Source organism: Amia ocellicauda, chromosome 21 (assembly GCF_036373705.1).
Source record: "Amia ocellicauda isolate fAmiCal2 chromosome 21, fAmiCal2.hap1, whole genome shotgun sequence".
In the NCBI taxonomy this organism is placed as follows: Eukaryota; Metazoa; Chordata; class Actinopteri; order Amiiformes; family Amiidae; genus Amia; species Amia ocellicauda.
In genome coordinates this window covers 17997098-18017085 of record NC_089870.1, presented here as the reverse complement: position 1 = coordinate 18017085, position 19988 = coordinate 17997098, and positions in this window count along the sequence as shown.

Below are 19988 nucleotides of genomic sequence, written 5' to 3'. Positions count from 1 at the left end.
ATCTGATTAATGAGGAATGATTTTCACGCAAACATCCCAAGTGAGGTAGAGCTCTCTTAGCAACGACTTCAGGTAAAAGCCCTAGTGTTGGCAGGTACAGTAAGTCCTAGGACAAATAAATCAACAAGATGTTGTATCTGACAAATCTTGGGCAAGGCTTTTAACGACAGGCCAGGTATTGGGACTTGGGGATGATCATGTAAAAGGATGACAAACAAAGACACAAAGGGCATAGAGGCGTGAGGTAGAATTCTTGTACCTACAGCAAACACAAATGCAACGAGGGGCTGCACTTAATTAAAGTAACAGAATAAAGTCTCAATGGGAAACCTCTCAATGAGGGTGTCATGGCAAATCAGAGGATTCCCAAGACTTCCTTCATAATTATTACCATTATGATTATGCAGGCAAGTCCTTATCCAATTGATTGGTAAGGCTGGTTCATGCACATTTCGAACCGGTGGAATTCCCACTTTTCCATTTGGAAAGTTTCTGTCGGAGGCGGAAGTTCGCCGTTAAGTGCCGCAAACCGTAATTAGAAAAAAAAAAAATAGGAATACAATATGATTACAGTCATCGAGGGAAAGCATATAAAAAGAAATCTAAACGCACAACAAGCCAAAGTTCGGCATCACATATGAGCAAACTTGCCTTTAATAGGCGTCTTTCTTTCTTTGTAATTACCGTTAGGATGATTAAAGCCCTCTCCATTTAACAGAGCGTCCCAGAGAATTTTGATGGGGATCAGGACAGATGAGATACATTATTCACCGGCACCCCGTCCCGCAGAGCTGAGCACTCTCAAACCATTACAAAATGACATGTTAGGGCACGTAATCCTATATCTGCTTCCCTCAAGGATTTCTCAGATAATCTGATGTAACACACAAGTCAGATCCCTTCAGAAGAGGTGAGTGATCACTTCGGGGGAAGATGGAAAATTATCAAAGATTTAATTTATTTATTAAACTATCTCGCATCTCCCAGAAGATTTAGAGTCATTGCTTGGTACAGATGAGGTGGCAGGACCTGTTTTGGCAAATTTCGACTCGTTCCGAGAGGAGGGGAACAGCCTCTGAAAAAATTAAATTGATTGATCATCCTTTCCTTAATGAGTAATGACACTTCCCATGACCGAGAAATATGTATCCCTTTCCTTCTCAAATGATATCGAGGTATGAGCAAAAAAATAGAAAAAAACGAGGCTGGTTTTTAATTTTACAGCTACAAACAACTGCAAACTTCATTTTTTTTAAAGTGACAAAAGGGTGAGTTCTTTAAAACTGCACTCAGAAGAAATGAAACTGCTCCTGAGGTGCACGGCGCCTTTTTGATATTCAGATTTGCCTGCCTACACAGAGCATTATGACACATTTGGATGATCGCATTGTGGGATTAAGAGGCTGCCTTGTCATTTTCAACAACAATACCACGATTTAGGAATGCTATTTCTCACACAGTTCCTCGCATTAACGCAGGGACTGAAGATTTACATAAATCTTTGTCTTAAGATGAAAGAAAGGTTTGAGACAATGAAGTTAAGCTTTAGAAATGGGAAAAGTGAAAAAAAGAGAAAGTTTTATTCTAAATTATCCACTGTACTGTTGATACAGATACATTATTTCCTTTTTTCCTCCCCGCCATAAAAATGAACAAGAAAAATAAGTATTAGCTATATGTGTTAGAAAGCAATAGAAAGTGCTTCATTTATTTCTGATTTAGTGATCCTTTTTTACTACATTGCTATGCTCCTTAATCATGTTGCCTGTAGCAGTCATTTTGAAAACTGACCTAGATTGTTGCGCCTCCTCTCTTCCTGATTGGATTTATCCTACGTGATTGTGAATGTGTTTATATTAAGCCCAGAGATTGGATCAGAATCTGACCACTAAAGGCAAAATTAATAAATACATACATTAAAAAATAACAGATTAAGTGAGATGTGATTATTTCGAGAAGGTCCAAGTGAAGAGTGTTACTTCTCTATAATGCGATCACGAAACAATGAACTCCGGATGATAAAGCCTGCTGTGAGATACATATTTATACATGCACATACATATCTACAAATATATATATTTCATCATCATCATTGTCAGTCTTTGTTGATCCACTGCCGAATGACGGTCTACCCTTCATTTTTCCACTTGTCTCGTATATATATTTATAAACGGATCTTCAAAAATAAGTATCTAATAATTGTTTATGAAATAGAGAATATTAAAATGCAGCCGACGAATTCCACAGCAGGAATAACTGAGCTAAACCACTGCAACACTTTGGTGATTATAATTCCAATAGAAAGGTCATTATTTATTGCTTTCCTGCGCTGTGGAGTTATACCCAGATTCTCCAGTTGCGAGTAATAAAATAAACAAATGACCTACGCAGCCACCATCCCACCTTGAACTACTGAAAAGGTTATTTACATCTTTGAAACTTATAATCAGTCCGTGATAGATCATTCAGGCCTGACAGGTTTGCAGCAGGCATCTGATAAAAAAAGAAAACCTCTTTCCTCTGTGTTGCAGCGCTCTGGGATGTTTTTGTGCATTCTGTTGTGATCAGTTCCCGGGGTCTGGAGTCCTCAGGAACATGACATTGTAATCTTGGCCATGTTTTATTTATGGACCTTACTGGAGCAGATAACGGCTGTTTTAACAAACAAAGATGATTGCTTCAGGGGCCACTCGCTCGTCCTGAGGTAATTAAGACAAAGTAGCTCCCTTGGCCGGGGGTGGGATTTACGCAACCAGGCAGCTATTATTTCTTAAAAAAAAAAAAAAAAAAAAATGTTTTGCTGGAGCCAAATCGAAAAGGGTCGGAATCAAAAGGTCTTTTGTCATATTTTATCTTTGCTTAAACCTGCAGCATCACTTTCTTGTATCTGTGACGGACCTATTAAAATACAAATAAAACTGCTATCTGGCGAGAAATGCACAAAAAAAAAGTGGGATCATTAGGTGCCTCAGTGAACTGTGCGTTAGTGTTTATGTACTGGGGATGGACACAGCGTTGGGCGCATATTGCTTAGGAAATTAAGTACGTGTGATAAATTGCAGTCATTAGCCCGACAATATTTTGCTGCCTTTGAAGCCACGCAAACCCAAATGGAGAAAAAAAAAAGTATATTAGTAAAAATAATAATTATGAACATAAGATTGTCAACACACATAAACGAGGGACAACAGTTGTATTTATCTGTAAACTGAACACACAATATGAAAGCTATGGTGTACAAAGGGATGAGGCTGCCAGCTGGCTGATGGCAGCCGTGGGTATTTATCAACCCCCCCCCACCACCACCACCACAACTCCTCTCCCCACCCCCTAGTCGACACACAGACACACACATCACTGAATAAGTACGGTTTTCAAAGAGCAGGGGAGAGATTCGATCGGGTCGGGAGTCACGGCGTATCTTGAGCTTGAACTTACTCTGGGAGCGACCCCTCGGTCCACTGTGAGGACAGGACAGGGGCGGCCTTGGCCTCCCCCGTGGCGGAGACAGCGCCATGCGGCAGGGAGAGCCGGGAGAGCAGGAACCGATTTTCTCTCTGTGCTGCAGAGGGGGAAGTCACCAGCAAGCCTGCAGCCCCCTAGTGAGAAAACAAATTGGTCTCTGTTCCTGTTCACATCAATTGATGTTCTATTAGGACCAGATGGCCTTGATAGGCATAAACCTGTCTTGCAGAAAATACATACAAACTGCCGATCGCTATTAATTTTCTTTTCCAGGAGAGGTTGCATTAGCCGATAGCAATCTCCCCGAAAAATCTGATTCGGGATTTTGTTCTCCGTCGGGTTTTTATTTTTATTCTTTATACACACCCTCACCCTCATATAAATGATGAGTTTGTCAATTTGATCTAGGAACTGTGTTTAAAAGTGGCCAGCACGTCGGGTGAAAATATATATATTCGTGGTATATGAATGCTGAAGAGGAATCCAGATTGTGAAGGCTGTTTCTGTTTTGTATTTCAGAATTACTATATAAAGCAGAACACTTGTAAAGAGTCTGATTTTAATTTTAATTTGACCTGCCACTGTTGTGACGCACACACTGCAGGACGTCTTGTGTACACAAACGTGACTTTGGTGACTTCCATGTCACTACATGTTATTATTTGTACAGAATATTTGGTTTCACCCAACTTTGTTTCCTGCCTTGTTATTAATAAGTTTGTGATTTTCTCTTTACCAGCAAGGTGAACAGTCAAAAATGATACATGCTTTGCATTGGTTTTATAGTACTTTTGTTACCCACCATTACTAAATATAATGGTGAAAATATATAAGCATAGGCTTTCATAAAACATATGATCCGTATATTGTCTTACTGGATTGGGAAATGTTATCTTCATTTTAACCCCAAATTGTTGGGCCCATGGTGTCACATACCTTAGAGGAAGTATCTACACTCACGTATTACTGAAGAGTAAGGTACTTTTAAGGCACAGATATCAAACATTTCCAATGAATAAAGTTTCCATGTTACGATTTCCAGCAAAAACTATTTCTCAAAACTTTCCTAAAAGATAGTCAGGGAGAAGGGCAAAGTTGTCAGTGCTGAAATGGCAACATTGTTCCTCTGTGATCACTGAGTTAATCACAACAGGATATGAAACCAATGAGCAATTAAATAACAGGAAAGTTAAAGTAATCGTAAATGCTCCCTAAAAGGTCACAGAACAGTATTTCTTTTAAAAAATAATCAACATAAAATATATTTCCTTATTCATATTTAGATGACGTAGCATTTGTTAGCTTTATCGCATTTTGGAGCTCTATTTTTACTCATTGATACATTTTAAAATGTCCACCGACAACAGTCTCCTTCTCAAAACTACTTCCCAGACTTATACTTTAATTAGGTTATTAATCATTAAAAGTAGAGCTCCACATTAATGTTATACTGTGGTCAAACACTACATAACCTTAATACTGATGAGGAAATAGTGTTTTTGGTTAATGATGATTTTTTCAAGATATACTGTTCCATTGACCTTTAAAGTGCACGAGTGGACACATCACATTACAATTAACTACAGAAGAACTGTAGTTTTGTTGTGACGGTTTTCCACAATACTGTGTTTAAAACGTGTCCTGAGACCTAAATAAGAAAATGCATTTACAAGCATAACCATGTGTTCACTGATGTCTTTTTCTTCAAGATGATGTTATGAAGATAAACAGAGTTTAATTAGCTTCTAATTTACACAGAAATGAGTCAAAGACCAAGAGGTTTTTCTTGAGAAATTATAAAAAAAAAAGAAAAATATGAATGGCATCCAACCAAATAGTGTTTTGAGAAGAAGCTCCAAAATGTTTTATTAAGAGGACAGTTGTATTGCTAATTATATGTTGGACCTCGGACACAAAGTGGACCTAGCATTGAAAACCTCTATGCTGGTTGTCCTCTGTTGCTTCCAGGTATTCCACAATTCATTTAAGTTATTGTCTGAGTTACACTACAATATTATAAAAATTGAATATAAATGTATATGTATTGTGTATGTACATGTGTAATGTGCTCACTTACGGATGAGAAACCTGGTCTCTAAATTAAAAAACGATACAGGCACTGCACACATCACACAGAAGCGTGGAACGATGTGTGCTTGGCATGACAAGACAAGACAGAACGCCACAAATGGAGCAGAGAACAAAGTAAAGTATGTGAGATCACTGAAAGAGTGAAAATGTTAAAATGGCAATGTGGTGGATACATTGCACGAACAGACCAAACATGGACAAAAGAAGCTATAAAATTGATGCGTAAAGATTAATGAAAGACCTAGAAGTGTAGACAAGTTGGGAAGATGAAATCCTAAGGTTTGTTGGCATGACCTGGAAAAGAGACGCTGTCCATTGAAACAAGAAGAAATATCTTGGGGAGGCCTTCATCCAACAGTGGATTGATGAAGGCTGCTGCTGATGAAATATATACATATGTATTGTAATTAAAATATAATATTTAGTATAGCAAATTATACTAGTCCATCATTTCCCAGAGATTCCCTGAGGTAGATATTAGTATACCATCAGTTACCCTGCAGCTGACAGAAAAAAACTAGGACATTTGATTAAAAAACAAAGCAATAACAACCAAACAAACAAACAAAAAAAAAAAAAACATCCCTGGCCGCCAGAATCCATTTCTAGCTTTTTGGAAGTCAGGTTTCAAAGGTTTAAAGTCATGAAAATGTTTATTTATATATATATTTTCAATTTACGGGTTTATTGTTTTGAAGTGATGCAATACAATGGCAAGCCAAAAAAAACGTCTTCGAGAATACAACTTCTTCCATCCTTTAGCTTTTTTACACCAACTTATCTGCCTTATTTAACCGACAGTACGTTTCTGGCTTTAAAACATATCCTTCAATTGCATCTGATGAATACTAGTCAAAATTAACTTTTTTTCAGATGGGATTGCTATGGTACAAGGCAGGCAGGGGTTGGAAGAGGTCAGAGTTAAATTATAAGTCTTCAAAAACCACTGCCCCACTGAAGAGGGTGTTTAAAGAGGTTGTGGTCTGGGTCCTAGAAGCGCCACACAATCCCCGTTTTATCAGATCACAGTGACCGACGTGATCTGCCCAACTGTCTATATCCAGTTACTAATTATTGTCTTTGTAACCATGATCTTTGACCATTTTACAATCAAAGACTATAAAATGACGAAGCTGGCCAGCGTAGAATACAAGGCAAGGTTAAAAAAAAGAAAAGAAAAAATCAAGCAGCTGCTACTTTAAGAAAAAATTAAAGGATTTTAAAATACCCAAATAGTAGGGATACCTACAGAAGATAAAACAGCGCAGTTGTGCGGAACAGCTGTGTGTTCAGAAGATGTGCGCGTATATATCTATGGATAACGTAGGATGTAAATAAGTGATGAACTCCTGAAGTCTGAATGTAAATAAATCATAAAATCTGCAGCTTTCCTTTAAAATGTAGATGTGTAGGGTTTATCCTTCAAGTGTATTTATGAATTCAATTCAGAACAAGGGTGATCTTTTCCTCTACAGTAATAATAGTTCGGGCTTTGCTCCCATACGCTTGGCAAACACAAAGGTAATACCTTTATGCTGTTTCTATTGAGAAAAAACTCGCACTGATATTTCTGATGCCCAGATGAGATATATAGCTGGGGCAGTACAGTATTCTCCTTGTCTCAGGGAAGCCTTAGTTAAATATAGGGAGGGTGTTTATCCGACCCGGTCTATCGTTGTTTGCGATGTTGTTCTTCGTACGTTGTGCTGTTGAGTTCTTTCTGCATGTTATCTGCACCATGGTTTAGAGGATGCGGTGATACCATGTGACTTTTCTGCCAATTCTGCATAAACCAAATCAGCTATTGTATTGCTGGTTCACCTTAGCTTACCCACCCTCCACCCCAATGTGGAGGCACTTTAATATTAGTATTTTTACTGATGCTGCTCTCTTGCAACAAGGAGTTTGTTGACAAAAGTCACTGTAATCACCAACGCGTGGCAGAAGGCGCAGAAACTATTGTCTGTTGTAAACCTTCCTTTCCTGGTGTTCAAAGTTGACAACCTCAACCTCCATCCTTTAGAGAAAATGAGAGTGAAACATATATAGCTCTTACAGAGACAGGAGCTTCCCAGTTGCCAATAACTTGTGGCAGCTTGCTCGTGCATAACTACAAAATAGCACAATATTACTGGTAGACGAGGTTTGGCTCACAACCTTGTGTATATTCATAAGAATACAAAATAAATGTTTAATAAAAAAGCACATCTGAAGGTTCAACTGCCATATAACTCATTACTTTCATTAAAGCTTAATTGTAGCCGTACTGAGTCTGCGGTTGCCGTTCGTTAGAACTAACAAAGAGAAGGGTAGCTACTTCTGTCAGATTTAAATCAACATGTCCCGACATAAAATCAGACAGGACAGGGCGTCTTGGCCCTTTCGGGCACAGAAGGGTTAAGGCAGGCACGATAAAGCGTCTCTCTGACCTGTTCCAAGGGTTTACATACCTCACAGTGCCAGCCACCTTGCCTGAGGGGCAAAGAGGAATGAAACCTTAGATCTTTCACTTTGAATTGAAAAGGCCTGGCATTGCTTTTGTTATTGTCTTCAGCCTGTGGTCATTGCCAAGACTCCCAGGCTCGGAGACTGAACCTCCCACCCTCACCCTGCCTTTCTCTCCACAGCCTCGGAAATAAAAGTAGAGCCCTTTTACATTTTAATGTGACCTTAGACGAGGCTTTCGAAAGGGAGCGAGAGAGAGGGAAAAAAAGCTCCACCACATCTGACTACACTTGAGCTTGGTTCAAGCTAATAGCATCGAGCTGTTCACCTCCTCTTTCAGTGCCAAATTAGATGATAAAAGGACCCTGACGGGGAAAAGGGAGAACTGAAAGGGTACGGGGGCCAGAGTCGCGTCTCTCAATCTCGCGATCAGCCAGACGATAAGCAAAACACTTCCTTCACCGAACATAATATTACAAACCTGTCCTTATATATATTTTTTATTTCATGATAGAATCTTTGCTTTTATTGTCTGAGTAGTGAATTATTTCTTTCTTTTTCTTGCTGCTTGCATATGTGTCTGGGAGATAAGTTGACCTTTCACAAATCTTGCTTCTCAATCAGATTGAATGGTTATTGCAATATTCCCATGCAGTTAGATTAAAAAAGGGCAGTTTGTGAATTTGTTTGGTATTTGTATATACTGTACTATTAAAGAGACAGTTACACTTTAGCCATAAAAGTGCCTTTTTTTCAGGGTACTGCGTACAATTTGATCGCGTTGCAGGCGCATTCCAAGAGAACAAGACCAGACAGCGATATCGTTTAATAAAGACCGTCATTACAAAAGATTAAATATTTTGTAGACAGGCTGGAGAAATTTCAGGAGCCTTTTACTCCAAACTGTAATGGACACCACATCTAAAAAAGAGAAAAATGTCTTCTAGCATTACAAAAATAGGGATAAACAACGTATTAGTGCTCAGGAGTTCCCTAGTTTGCTCAAAATAGCTGCATCAACGTGGATTTGAAAATGATTCCAAAGCCCTGGTAAAGTAATGTCAAATGTAAAGCAGTATCACATCTGTTATTTTTTTTTCTTCCTTTATGAATCAAGTACTGGTATGCAAGTTGCCTAGCATTTAAAGAATTTTCTCATTAGGTACCATATGCATCGAGTATTTTCCAGCACACTAAGTTTAAAGCACATCGTGACAAAGAAAAACAAACCCTCCTGAAGTTACAAAATTAAAATAATCTACCCCAGGCCTCTTACAATAAAGTGCAGAAAGATTTTTGTGAAACTACTTTATTGTTGTGTTGCTTTCTTATTTGGAAAGAAAAAAACTATAGTAAACAGTGTAAGGATAAATGTTTAATGAAGTTTATTGTGATCAAAAAAAGCTGTAGAAACTTCACTTTACCTGGTTAATCTATATATTTGTCTTACCTGGCAAACCTATATGGTTTTGTTCTACATGTCATGCTTCAAATAACAAAAAGTAAACTGCTTTATAAGGTACAAAGGGGTGTGGCACTCAAAAAAGAGTCAATGCAAAAATGATCACTTCCGTTTTTGTCTTAAACAATTTGAACGATCGAACGCTAATTTTTTTACGTGTGCCACGGCATTTCGTGTTCATGAAATGTTTTTTCTGTTTCTACATTTAAGCCACCAAGTGGATTTCAAAGTGTGAAATCTTATTACAAAGAGGAGGACATGTGTGTTGCCTTCAGGCCAACAGCACATAGCTGTAATATTGAATGTGTGTGTAACATTGTAAAATGACTAGCAGAGCTCAGAATGACAGAGATACTGGAATCAAGATTGGCAATTTACTGAACTGGATTCTTAGTCTGTATAAATATATGTATCGGTTGTGTCAACAGATACCAATAATTGATTTAACCTGCTGATTTTAGAGTTTTTGCTTTAGTCACAAGTCACTTATATTTGAAAGGATTGCTCCTGATAATTAGTGTGATTAATCACATTTTATATGAAGTACATTTGTTTACTGTTATTATTATTAAACTGGATACACGATGGTCTATGTGAAGCACTTATTTATTTTAAATGTAATCCTCATAAACCACACAAGCTGTGGAACTGCAGCTTTCCAGCTGAATCGGTTTTCATCAAGAGCTGACTGGTTTAATTATAACTTACTTGGAAAACATTTTATTACATTGTATCTTGTGTAGGTGTTTTGCAATGCAAACCATTTATTACATGTGTAAATACATTGTCCAATGAAATCTACTCCATTCAGTGTGAGTATAAAAAAGAAAGATTTAATCACATAGAGATGTAGAGATATCTCACAATTAAATTGGTTTTCCATTCGATTTTTCAACTTTAACCTTACATTATGATATGGACACACATCATTTTGTACTATTCTGGGGGGGGATGCAGACAAAGTCCCAAAAAAAGTCCACTTGAGTCCAAAAACAGTCAAAGATAGTTCAACAAGTACACCAAAACTGCATGGCTGTATTTAAGATAAGTCATTATTTATTTATTTGTATTACTACTAGTAGTAGTTGAAGTAGTAGTAGAACTCAATGTTAGGAAAGCACATTTCTAAAATAAACTAAAACTCCCCCTTTAATTTAGATTCTCAAAGCAAAGTTAACTGTAGGTAAGTTTGCAGTTTTCATATCATCCTTCTGCATCTAAAGCCCAAATGTACAAAAGCAATGCAAAATACGAAGAGGCCCATCTCTGTTTATAGGCTGAGCTTCCATTGACAGTGAGAGTACTGACACAGCAAAAACGTTCGGGTTTTCACACACCAGCGAATCTGTATTCCCGTTACAACAAAACCTACTACTACTACCATGCCTAATAGTAATGAGAGTGTGTTTTTCCATGAGTAGTGATATGATGGAAAAAAATAGAAAAACCCATTTGTTAAATTTAGAAGAAAAAAAAACGTTAGTTAAAGCATTAATGAAACTTCCTGCCGAACACATCAAATACAACTCACACTGTTTCTCAAGAGTGAAGATATTATCAGCGCTTCTTATAAGTAATTAATCGTTTCTTCATCCTGTCTGAGACATTATCAGGCACAAAATGGACCCACTGCAGATTTAATAGTTCTTTACAATAAGACATTTTAATAAGTGTTTGCGTCGCACTATGCTTTTCACTCTGATAACCAAGTAGAAACAGATCTTATCTTTTCTTTTTTGCACCATGGCAACAGGAAACGAGATGTAGAAAGGATTCGAAAAGGTGAAAACATTTTTACATGAAAGACTGTATACTGTAAAACATCTGAAGTTCCTTATTTCTAAGAACTACCAAACAAGTTGTTTGTTAGTCTGGGATGAGATATCTTCTGCAGAAGAAGAGCTTTACTTGTTTTCGAAGTTACACTGAAGTTCCAGTTTTACCTACATTCTTAGACACGATATTAATAATAAATGCAGGTTAACACCCCAAGTAGTCTTGAAAGAAAACTGGCTGACAGAAACAGGAATTGTATCAAAACTCCATTTGTAAAACCATATCATAACATAAGATGTACCTCTGACCCTGAAATAATTTGCCTTTGAAACATGTTTTCAAATGAAATGAAAAATGGTTTGACTGTTGACTGCATTTACAGTTCATTACCTGCTTTAACACTCTCTGTACATCTATTTTGAGGTATGGTTAAAACACAACATGTAAAATATACTGAAATTCACAGGTCCAATTCAACCACAGTGTTATAGAACATTTTAAACCTCTTTTTTTCACCATTTCTCCAGTATCATACCAGATATGCCTATATACTTTTCTCGGAATCACAGAATGTGCCAGTATTTATTGAATGCCTTTTTAACATCTGTTCTATGAAGACAATATATTTAAAGATTCATGAAACAGCTGTAGGCTACAAAGTCCCAGACCATTTTCAGGAAAATCAAATTGTTTTTTATCGGAAAAAAAATAACCATTTAGGAAGAAGGACAGTTAGCCTAAAAAGTCATAATATCCATTACAGGAAATACAATAATAACATTGAAATACACCGATCAGCCATAACATTATGACCGCTGACAGGTGAAGTGAATAGCACTGATAATCTCGTTATCATGGGACCTGTCAGTGGGTGGGATATATTAGGCAGCAAGTGAACATTTTGTCCTCAAGGTTGATGTGTTAGAAGCAGGAAAAATGGGCAGCGTAAGGATCTGAGCGACTTTGACAAGGGCCACATTGTGATGGCTAGACGACTGGGTCAGAGCATCTCCAAAACTGCAGCTCTTGTGGGGTGTTCCCAGTCTGCAGTGGTCAGTACCTATCAAAAGTGGTCCAAGGAAGGAAAAGCGGTGAACCGGCGACAGGGTCATGGGCGGCCAAGGCTCACTGATGCACGTGGGGAGCGAAGGCTGGCCCGTGTGGTCCGATCCAACAGACGAGCTACTGTAGCTCAAATTGCTGAAAAAGGTAATGCTGGTTCTGATAGAAAGGTGTCAGAACACACAGTGCATCACAGTTTGCAATGGAAGAAGGTGGCCTAGTCTGATGAATCACGAGTTCAAGGTGTTGACTTGGCCTCTAAATTCCCCAGATCTCAATCCAATCGAGCATCTGTGGGATGTGCTGGACAAACAAGTCTGATCCATGGAGGCCCCACCTCGCAACTTACAGGACTTAAAGGATCTGCTGCTAACGTCTTGGTGCCAGATACCACAGCACACCTTCAGAGGTCTAGTGGAGTCCATGCCTCAATGGGTCAGGGCTGTTGTGGCGGCAAAAGGGGGACCTACACAATATTAGGCAGGTGGTCATAATGTTATGGCTGATCGGTATACATGTAATAAAGAAAGCTTTTGATTCTGAGAAATAGGATACAAAAATATTTTTGAATGTTTCAGCAAATATCCAAAGATGTAAAGATCTCTGGGAACAAATCTCTGATTCATTACTTCCAAATCTATACATTTTAGAGTTCAAATTGCACTCGTGTATGAAGTCATTGTCCGTATCTATAGATGGTGGTGGTTAATTGAAGCTGGTAACATGCAGTGATTTATAAAATGACTGCATGGTTAATTTACTGTCCGTTACAGTGATTTAAATAAGGTGATCTACCTTTATGTATTGATACGGAGACATTTAATCTTACCAACTGTCATCAATAAGTAAAAGCTATTCCCCTAATGAATACATTAGTGGTTTACATAATCAGTGTATACTATTACATTATGGCTATAGTTCTTATTTATTTATTTTAGTGTACAGAAATATAAGATAATTCAATAGCAGACCTAAGATTATTGAGTACATTTATCTATATGAGCACAAATGCACTTGACACAACAAAGTTTAAACTAGGTATCTTTAAGTGAGAGCTATATGTTCAATTTAAAAGATTACAAACACATTTATAGGAACTAAGTAAAACAATGTGTAGAGCTCTCTCATTAAATGATTCAGAAACCACTTCATCTAATGCACGCTTATTCTGTTACAGTAAAGAGTTTTGCAAATAGAGTACAATGTATACAATTCAAAAGGACTACACTGTAAAATGTGAATGCTGTATTGCATCGTGTTGATGGGAGCAGAAGACCTTGCAGGTTCGACCAGCAACTTGACTGCTCACACATCCCCAGCACATACATTTCACATGCTGACCTTTACAGAGGTGAAATTCTCTTTAAAAATAATGTTCTGATAGAAAATAAGCTGCAGTGAGAACATGCCCTTTGCCAATAACAACAACAACAATCATAATAATAATAAATACTTCAGCACAGACTAAAAAGTATTATTATAATTTAATATCCTTCCTATAGGAGTATGCCAGAACCTGCCACTTACACCACAATATAACAAACTCTCTATACAGTATATAAATCACATTAAGCCATCGCTGTTTTTGTTCACTTGATTACTGTGACTATTTGCTTGCACACACGTGTCTGAATACACACATCTACAATATCAGACAGATCCTACTCTCTACATAGACTCAGACACGTACAAATTATGACTCTAGCAAATCTCAAAGACCGGCAGCGCGAACCTTTCACGAAGGAGAAGAATAACTCGGGGACAGAGGTCTTGGACAGCACGTTATTTCAATGTCATGCTACGTCTTCCGACGGTGGCTGCCCTTTATGCGTCCCACAATGAAACACTGTCACGGTGAGCAGAATGACTCGTATGAAAAGCAGACAGTAAGTTTTGTTTATATGGGCCCACATATCGAAAGCGAGATAGCGGGATAGGCTTTTAATGTCTTGTAAATGAACACCCCTTTTTTTTTCCCCCTCCTTTCTGTCTGGAGTGCTGCCGTGTGGATTTGTGCAGCTTGTTTATGCAGTTTCTAAAACAAAACTGGAGACAGAAGCAGCCGCCGCCGGTCTGAACGACAACCCCTAGGATTCCCATTCCCAGTTTTGATGTGGCGAAGAGGAAAACTTAAGGGGGTGGGGGGTTGACCATAAGGGTCTCCATACGGCCCGGCCTTTTGTGTGGAGAGACTGGGATCTTTTATCATCTTTTCACCTGCGTTATGACAGATGGATAGAAAGGGGCCCGAAAGAGCGTTAATTGCTCTTTTTTTCTTTGTATTCCAGTGGTCCTTAGGTTCAGAAGCCCTGCTCTAATTAAAGTGCTTTGAGTTGGAGAGCTGGGCATCTGGTCTACGCCATTCTCGTTCTGAATCGGAAAATAGGCCCGGGAGACAATGATAACCAATTATCTAATTTATGAAAAAGAGGCCTTCACTAGTAATCATTACTGCAAATATAAGTGTGGCTACTTGGCTCATTTAGATCATACACTACAGTCTAATGTTTGACTAAGGCTTCCCCTTACAGTTTGCCGTTATCCCAAATTCATTATGTTGTGTAGATGGCTGCTGTTTGAGTCAGTAGAGAGAGAAAGAGAGAGAGATCCATACTTTCTTGTCCTTACAGTGACTTAATCATACTAATCTAATATACTTGCAAGATACAGCCTACACACCCTGTTTCCTGTGCATCTGAGGTAACAAACCGAACGCAGAGCTAAAATAAATGTTCAAGTTCGAAGCGAAGAATGGGCATCACAATCGAGCTTACACTACATACCAGTAGTCTTCCTATTGTTGTGAAGTCAATTTGTATGAAACCGATACATGACTTAAACACATGATTTTAAATACATGATTTAAATCTCGACAAACCCTCGATGAGCCTGAAAAGATATCTATTACCATCTAATACCATGTGATTAATGCATTTTCAGGCATTATGACAAGCTACCTGTGACTTCCAAATGCAGGGTTCTTTAAAATCAATCACAGGGGTAGATAGTTCAATACTCACATGCCTAAACACATATATAAGAAACCTGGAGAAATATAAATATTTGGGATGAGTGATATATATGTTGAATTATTTTAGGAGTTCATGAAGGTGTCTTATCAGGGTTAAAATCAGAGAAGAACTGACACCCTCCAAAATAATAAGAAGCAAAAAGCGTGTCTCATTGCTCAGGGCACATTCCTCAGTTATGAGTAATAATCATTACAAAAAATGCAAGGAAGCTTTTAGATTTGCTTATATAATGTTCAACCCAATGCTAATCTTATTTAAAGGCACACTCCTATGCTTTTTTATTTCTTAAGACAAAATGAAACTACAAATTTGTCACAGCCTCAAACATTTTAAAACTTAAAATATAGGACTACTTTTAATATACTGATGTAGTATTTACCTGTTCTGAATATTGTACACTGTTCATTAAACTGCTTCTGACATGGACTATTCCTGTAGGTACTATTTATTTTCACATTGTGTAGATAAATGTCAATATAGACAATATATATAAAAAAACAACAACACAAAACACTACTACAAAACACACTACACACTCCGATACAAACACTGACGCACGTACACCTAAGGGTTTCACACACTATAAACCCTCTCTACTGGGAAACGGCAGTAATATTAAATAACTGGGTGTAGTTTGCTTAATAACACATGCTGCAAAGCACTAGAAATAAGGATGTCATTCGGAGGAAATGAGATCTTGCGATAAAGCGACGCTCGGTGTATCAGAATCAAGAAGTTTGTCAGTTTCTCTGATATGCAGAGTAATTGGTTTAATGGGCAGGGGCTGATTTCAGAGGTCGGTGCCATGTGAACTTGATATCAGTCAGAGCATGATCTGGAGACTTTGTCAGTGTTTCCGAGGGACTAGGAGTCTGTGGGCAAAGCTATGTGTTGTATCTACTTACAGACTGAGCTATAGAGGAGATGTTGAGATGTTCAGTACGAACGTCTCGGACCATGGACCGCACAGCAGTGGAGCAGAGGTCTTTAGTTAGTAAATACACAAGTCATACTACAGTGTGCAAAGCATCACCGTTTTCAAGCTCTGATCTCTGGTGGCCGAGTGGGCCGTGTTCATCATGGGTGGCTGCTTTGATCTCTAGGCCTTCAATATTTACAACACACACACACACACACACACACACGTCTTTCCGCGCTTTACTGGACACTAGGCAGCTGCTGTCGGTTAACATTTTGTCTCGATAGTTAATAACATTAGCCTCACCAAGCCACCCTGTTGAACAGAACTGGGTAACTCTGTGAAGATGTGTTGCAAGTGAGAAATGAGTGCTTGATTGGGAGACTGCCTGCTCGGTATTGAGCCTGCATGCTGTAGATGCACACTGTGGATTAGCAGAGCAAGAAGCAGCCCTCTTCTGCCTTTTTGTCTTTTGTCTTTTAATGAAGCGCTTTTCAATAATGAGGCATTTCACATTGATGTTTTTTTAACCTTAGAGATGATTTTTTTCCCCACTTCCAATTAAAAGTATTATACAAAGTTCATTATGTTTCCTTATATAAGTTAATAGGTCATGTTAAGGGGTCTCTTGTTGTATAAGAGATGTTGTTTGGGCAAGAGAACACTGAAAACAAACTGCATGAAATTACGCCTCTTATACATTTAAGAGACAACTTTCACACGACCTATTAATTTATTGTAAATCACACTAGGTAGGATTGGACACACAAATATCTTTACAGTGAAACAAACTTTTAATTTTCCACAAATGTAACAACCCACCCAATGTTTTGGTTCAGGATCTGCTGTAACTGACGGACAGTAGTCGATCTGTGTTGCATTTTCATGCTGGCTAAACGTAACAAAACTATTCAAAACAAATATATATCCTAGAAACTTGCAGCATGAACATTTAAGTGTCGAAACGACGTTTGGTAACTGAATAATTTTTAAATACTGATAATTCATAGGCTGACGTTAGAGATTACAAAGTACTTTTTGCGGTTTTATCCAAAATGGCAAAAACAGGACAACAGTCAATTACTAAATTTGTATTAAACTGAAGAACAACACGCAGGTAAGTGTGATACTGGAAATGTTGACAAAGGAATAGATTCTGCAGCACAATTTTAGACTGCAATGAAATCAAATGTTAACCTGCTTCACCTTTTAACTATGTTAATAAAAACTAAAAACGATGACACTATTTTCAAGGTATAAAATAACAATGCACTATATGTTAAATCTACATAGGACCAAAAAAAAGGTTATGTAAGGTATGAAAACTAATCTATTTATCACTTCAAAGGTCCTTTACATTAGCATAAAGCTGAGCATAAACTGGCAAGGATGCAGAGACCATGAGCTATTTTAATATACAGTATTCTTTATGGGTTACATTGTTAGCAAACTACTGTTACGCAAAATGTCATGCAAAAAAACATGCAATTCAAATTCAAGAAAATGCAATAAAAAATAATATTCAAAAAAGAACACCTCCCCCCCCAAAATAAAATTGATTGATGTCCATGAAGGGGCGACTCCCTAATGGAACCTGGCTGACAGTGATTGCGAAAGCCCATTTAACAACTGATGTTTTGTTATGATTGGGCTTGTCATTCTTTCTTTACTGATTAAAAAAAAAAATGCGCTTCACATCCTTTGTAAATTTTTTTGCTTCAGCAAAAGCGATGGGTGCATATTATTTTGTCAGTCCCCTGGCAATCATGGCAGGGTGGTGAATATTAGAGTATTTTTGCCCTTTTCTCAGTCAAAGAAGTGACTTTATCAAGAAGTTTGGCTCGGGAGTACATTTTTCACAAGTATTTAAAGAACAGATAGGGACCAGGGATCAGGATGACAGTGATAAAAATATCCTCCTGCCTCATTCTTAATGATGGTTAATTGCTTTTGTGTAGTTCATTCTACTTTTGTTACAGAATGTGTCAATTTTGATGCTGGAGAAGATTGGGCTAGAAGATTGGTCTATTCAATCTTGCCCTCAAACTGGGCAAGATTGAATAGTCACAGATATCTGTAAAACTTATATTTGAGCATTTCAGTTGCAGAAATGTAAGTTGAACCGGTGTTCTCTTAACTTTTTAAACTATTTTATGACAACTGTATAAAAACTTAACTGAATAGAGTTGGTATTGGTCAGGGTAGGAGGAATGTTCCATACAGAAGCCCCAAATAAAAGTATTATTGAATCACACATATCATTAATATTACAAGCTGGCTATTATACTATAACAATAATTGTGGGCAAATATTCTGTGCAATGTTTTCCAGTACTTCAACTACCACCGGATTGACTAGCATCAAACTCTCAGCTTTTCAAAGTTGGCAAATGAGTCACAGAAACATTTTCAACAACACAATTGCCAGGAACATTTTTTCACAATTATTTCCTAGCATAGAAAAAGCACACAGACAATGGCCCAGGCAGTTCAAACAGGAGTGGTTGGATGGCTCAAATAATTTGCAACCCATAGAGAAAACCACTTTAATTTGGAGTGGGTGACAGGTATCTGTGATTCCAAATGTGATGTCTACACTCTGCTGAGATTGGCTGGCTCTCTGGGTGAATTCCCTAGTTGACAGGATTTGTGGTCAGAGTAGATTTCTAGTTAACCATTCATTTTAACCATACCACACTCTTGGGGAAAATAAAAGTGTACTACAGAAGACATCTTAAAGACACAGATAGATTGGACTCCACATACTGGGAAGTACAACTGAAATGATCCTCTAAGCTATTGTGACAATGTGGTCACGCCAAAGTTGCTTAACTTTCATTATTGGGGGCCGCATAGATGACTCTATAGAGGATTGTATCTTGGCATCCCATAGCCAGTCTAAAGTATCCTTCCCCACTGTTTATTCTACATTTATCTAAGAAAACCGTTTCATGATACCAGCACCACACGTTTTGTAGCTGGTGACCAGACCCCGAAATCTGGCATGTTGACCAAGCAGATGTTTAATACCTGGTCTAAAGAGATTTTTCTCGCCATTAGATGAATAGGAGCTAGAATTCATTTAAACGTTGCAGTGAACTGATTTCAGCTACCCGATAAAAGAATTATAAAGGTGATTAACTGTGACTCCTAATTAAAGATCAATGGGGTGTCTTTTTAAAGTGATTTATTAAATGGATTAGTGGGCAGACTCTGTCTATAAACTGCACTGAGCAATGTCACTGCAATGGACGTCATATTGATCACGCCTTTATGTCTTAAACACACATTATCTTAAGCAGACAGTAAAAATTAATTCTCTGTGTTTCTTTTAAAGAGAAGGGCAGTGAGGAAAAGCTCTCCCCAAGGAGAATGATGTCATTAAACTTAATCTCACAGGCAGTTCATCATATTAAACTAAAGATCATTTGTGGAAAAGGAAAATTATGCTGGTCAATACTTGTTAGTAGGGCATGATCATAAATAATTTAAAACTCCGCTTTAGAGTTAAAGGAAAAAAGGCATTCAGCTGCACATGTCATTTAAATGTACTGTTTTAATCAATGTAGCAGGACATTAAGGTCTCGTGCGCTCATATTTATGAAGCATTTCTTGATATTTCGGAGATTTGTGTTGAGCTCAAAACCACCGAGAGTTTTATTTTACTATTATTATTCTTTTGTATCAAATGTACTGCGGCAGTATCCATCAGTTTGTAGCCACCACAGGGCACATTT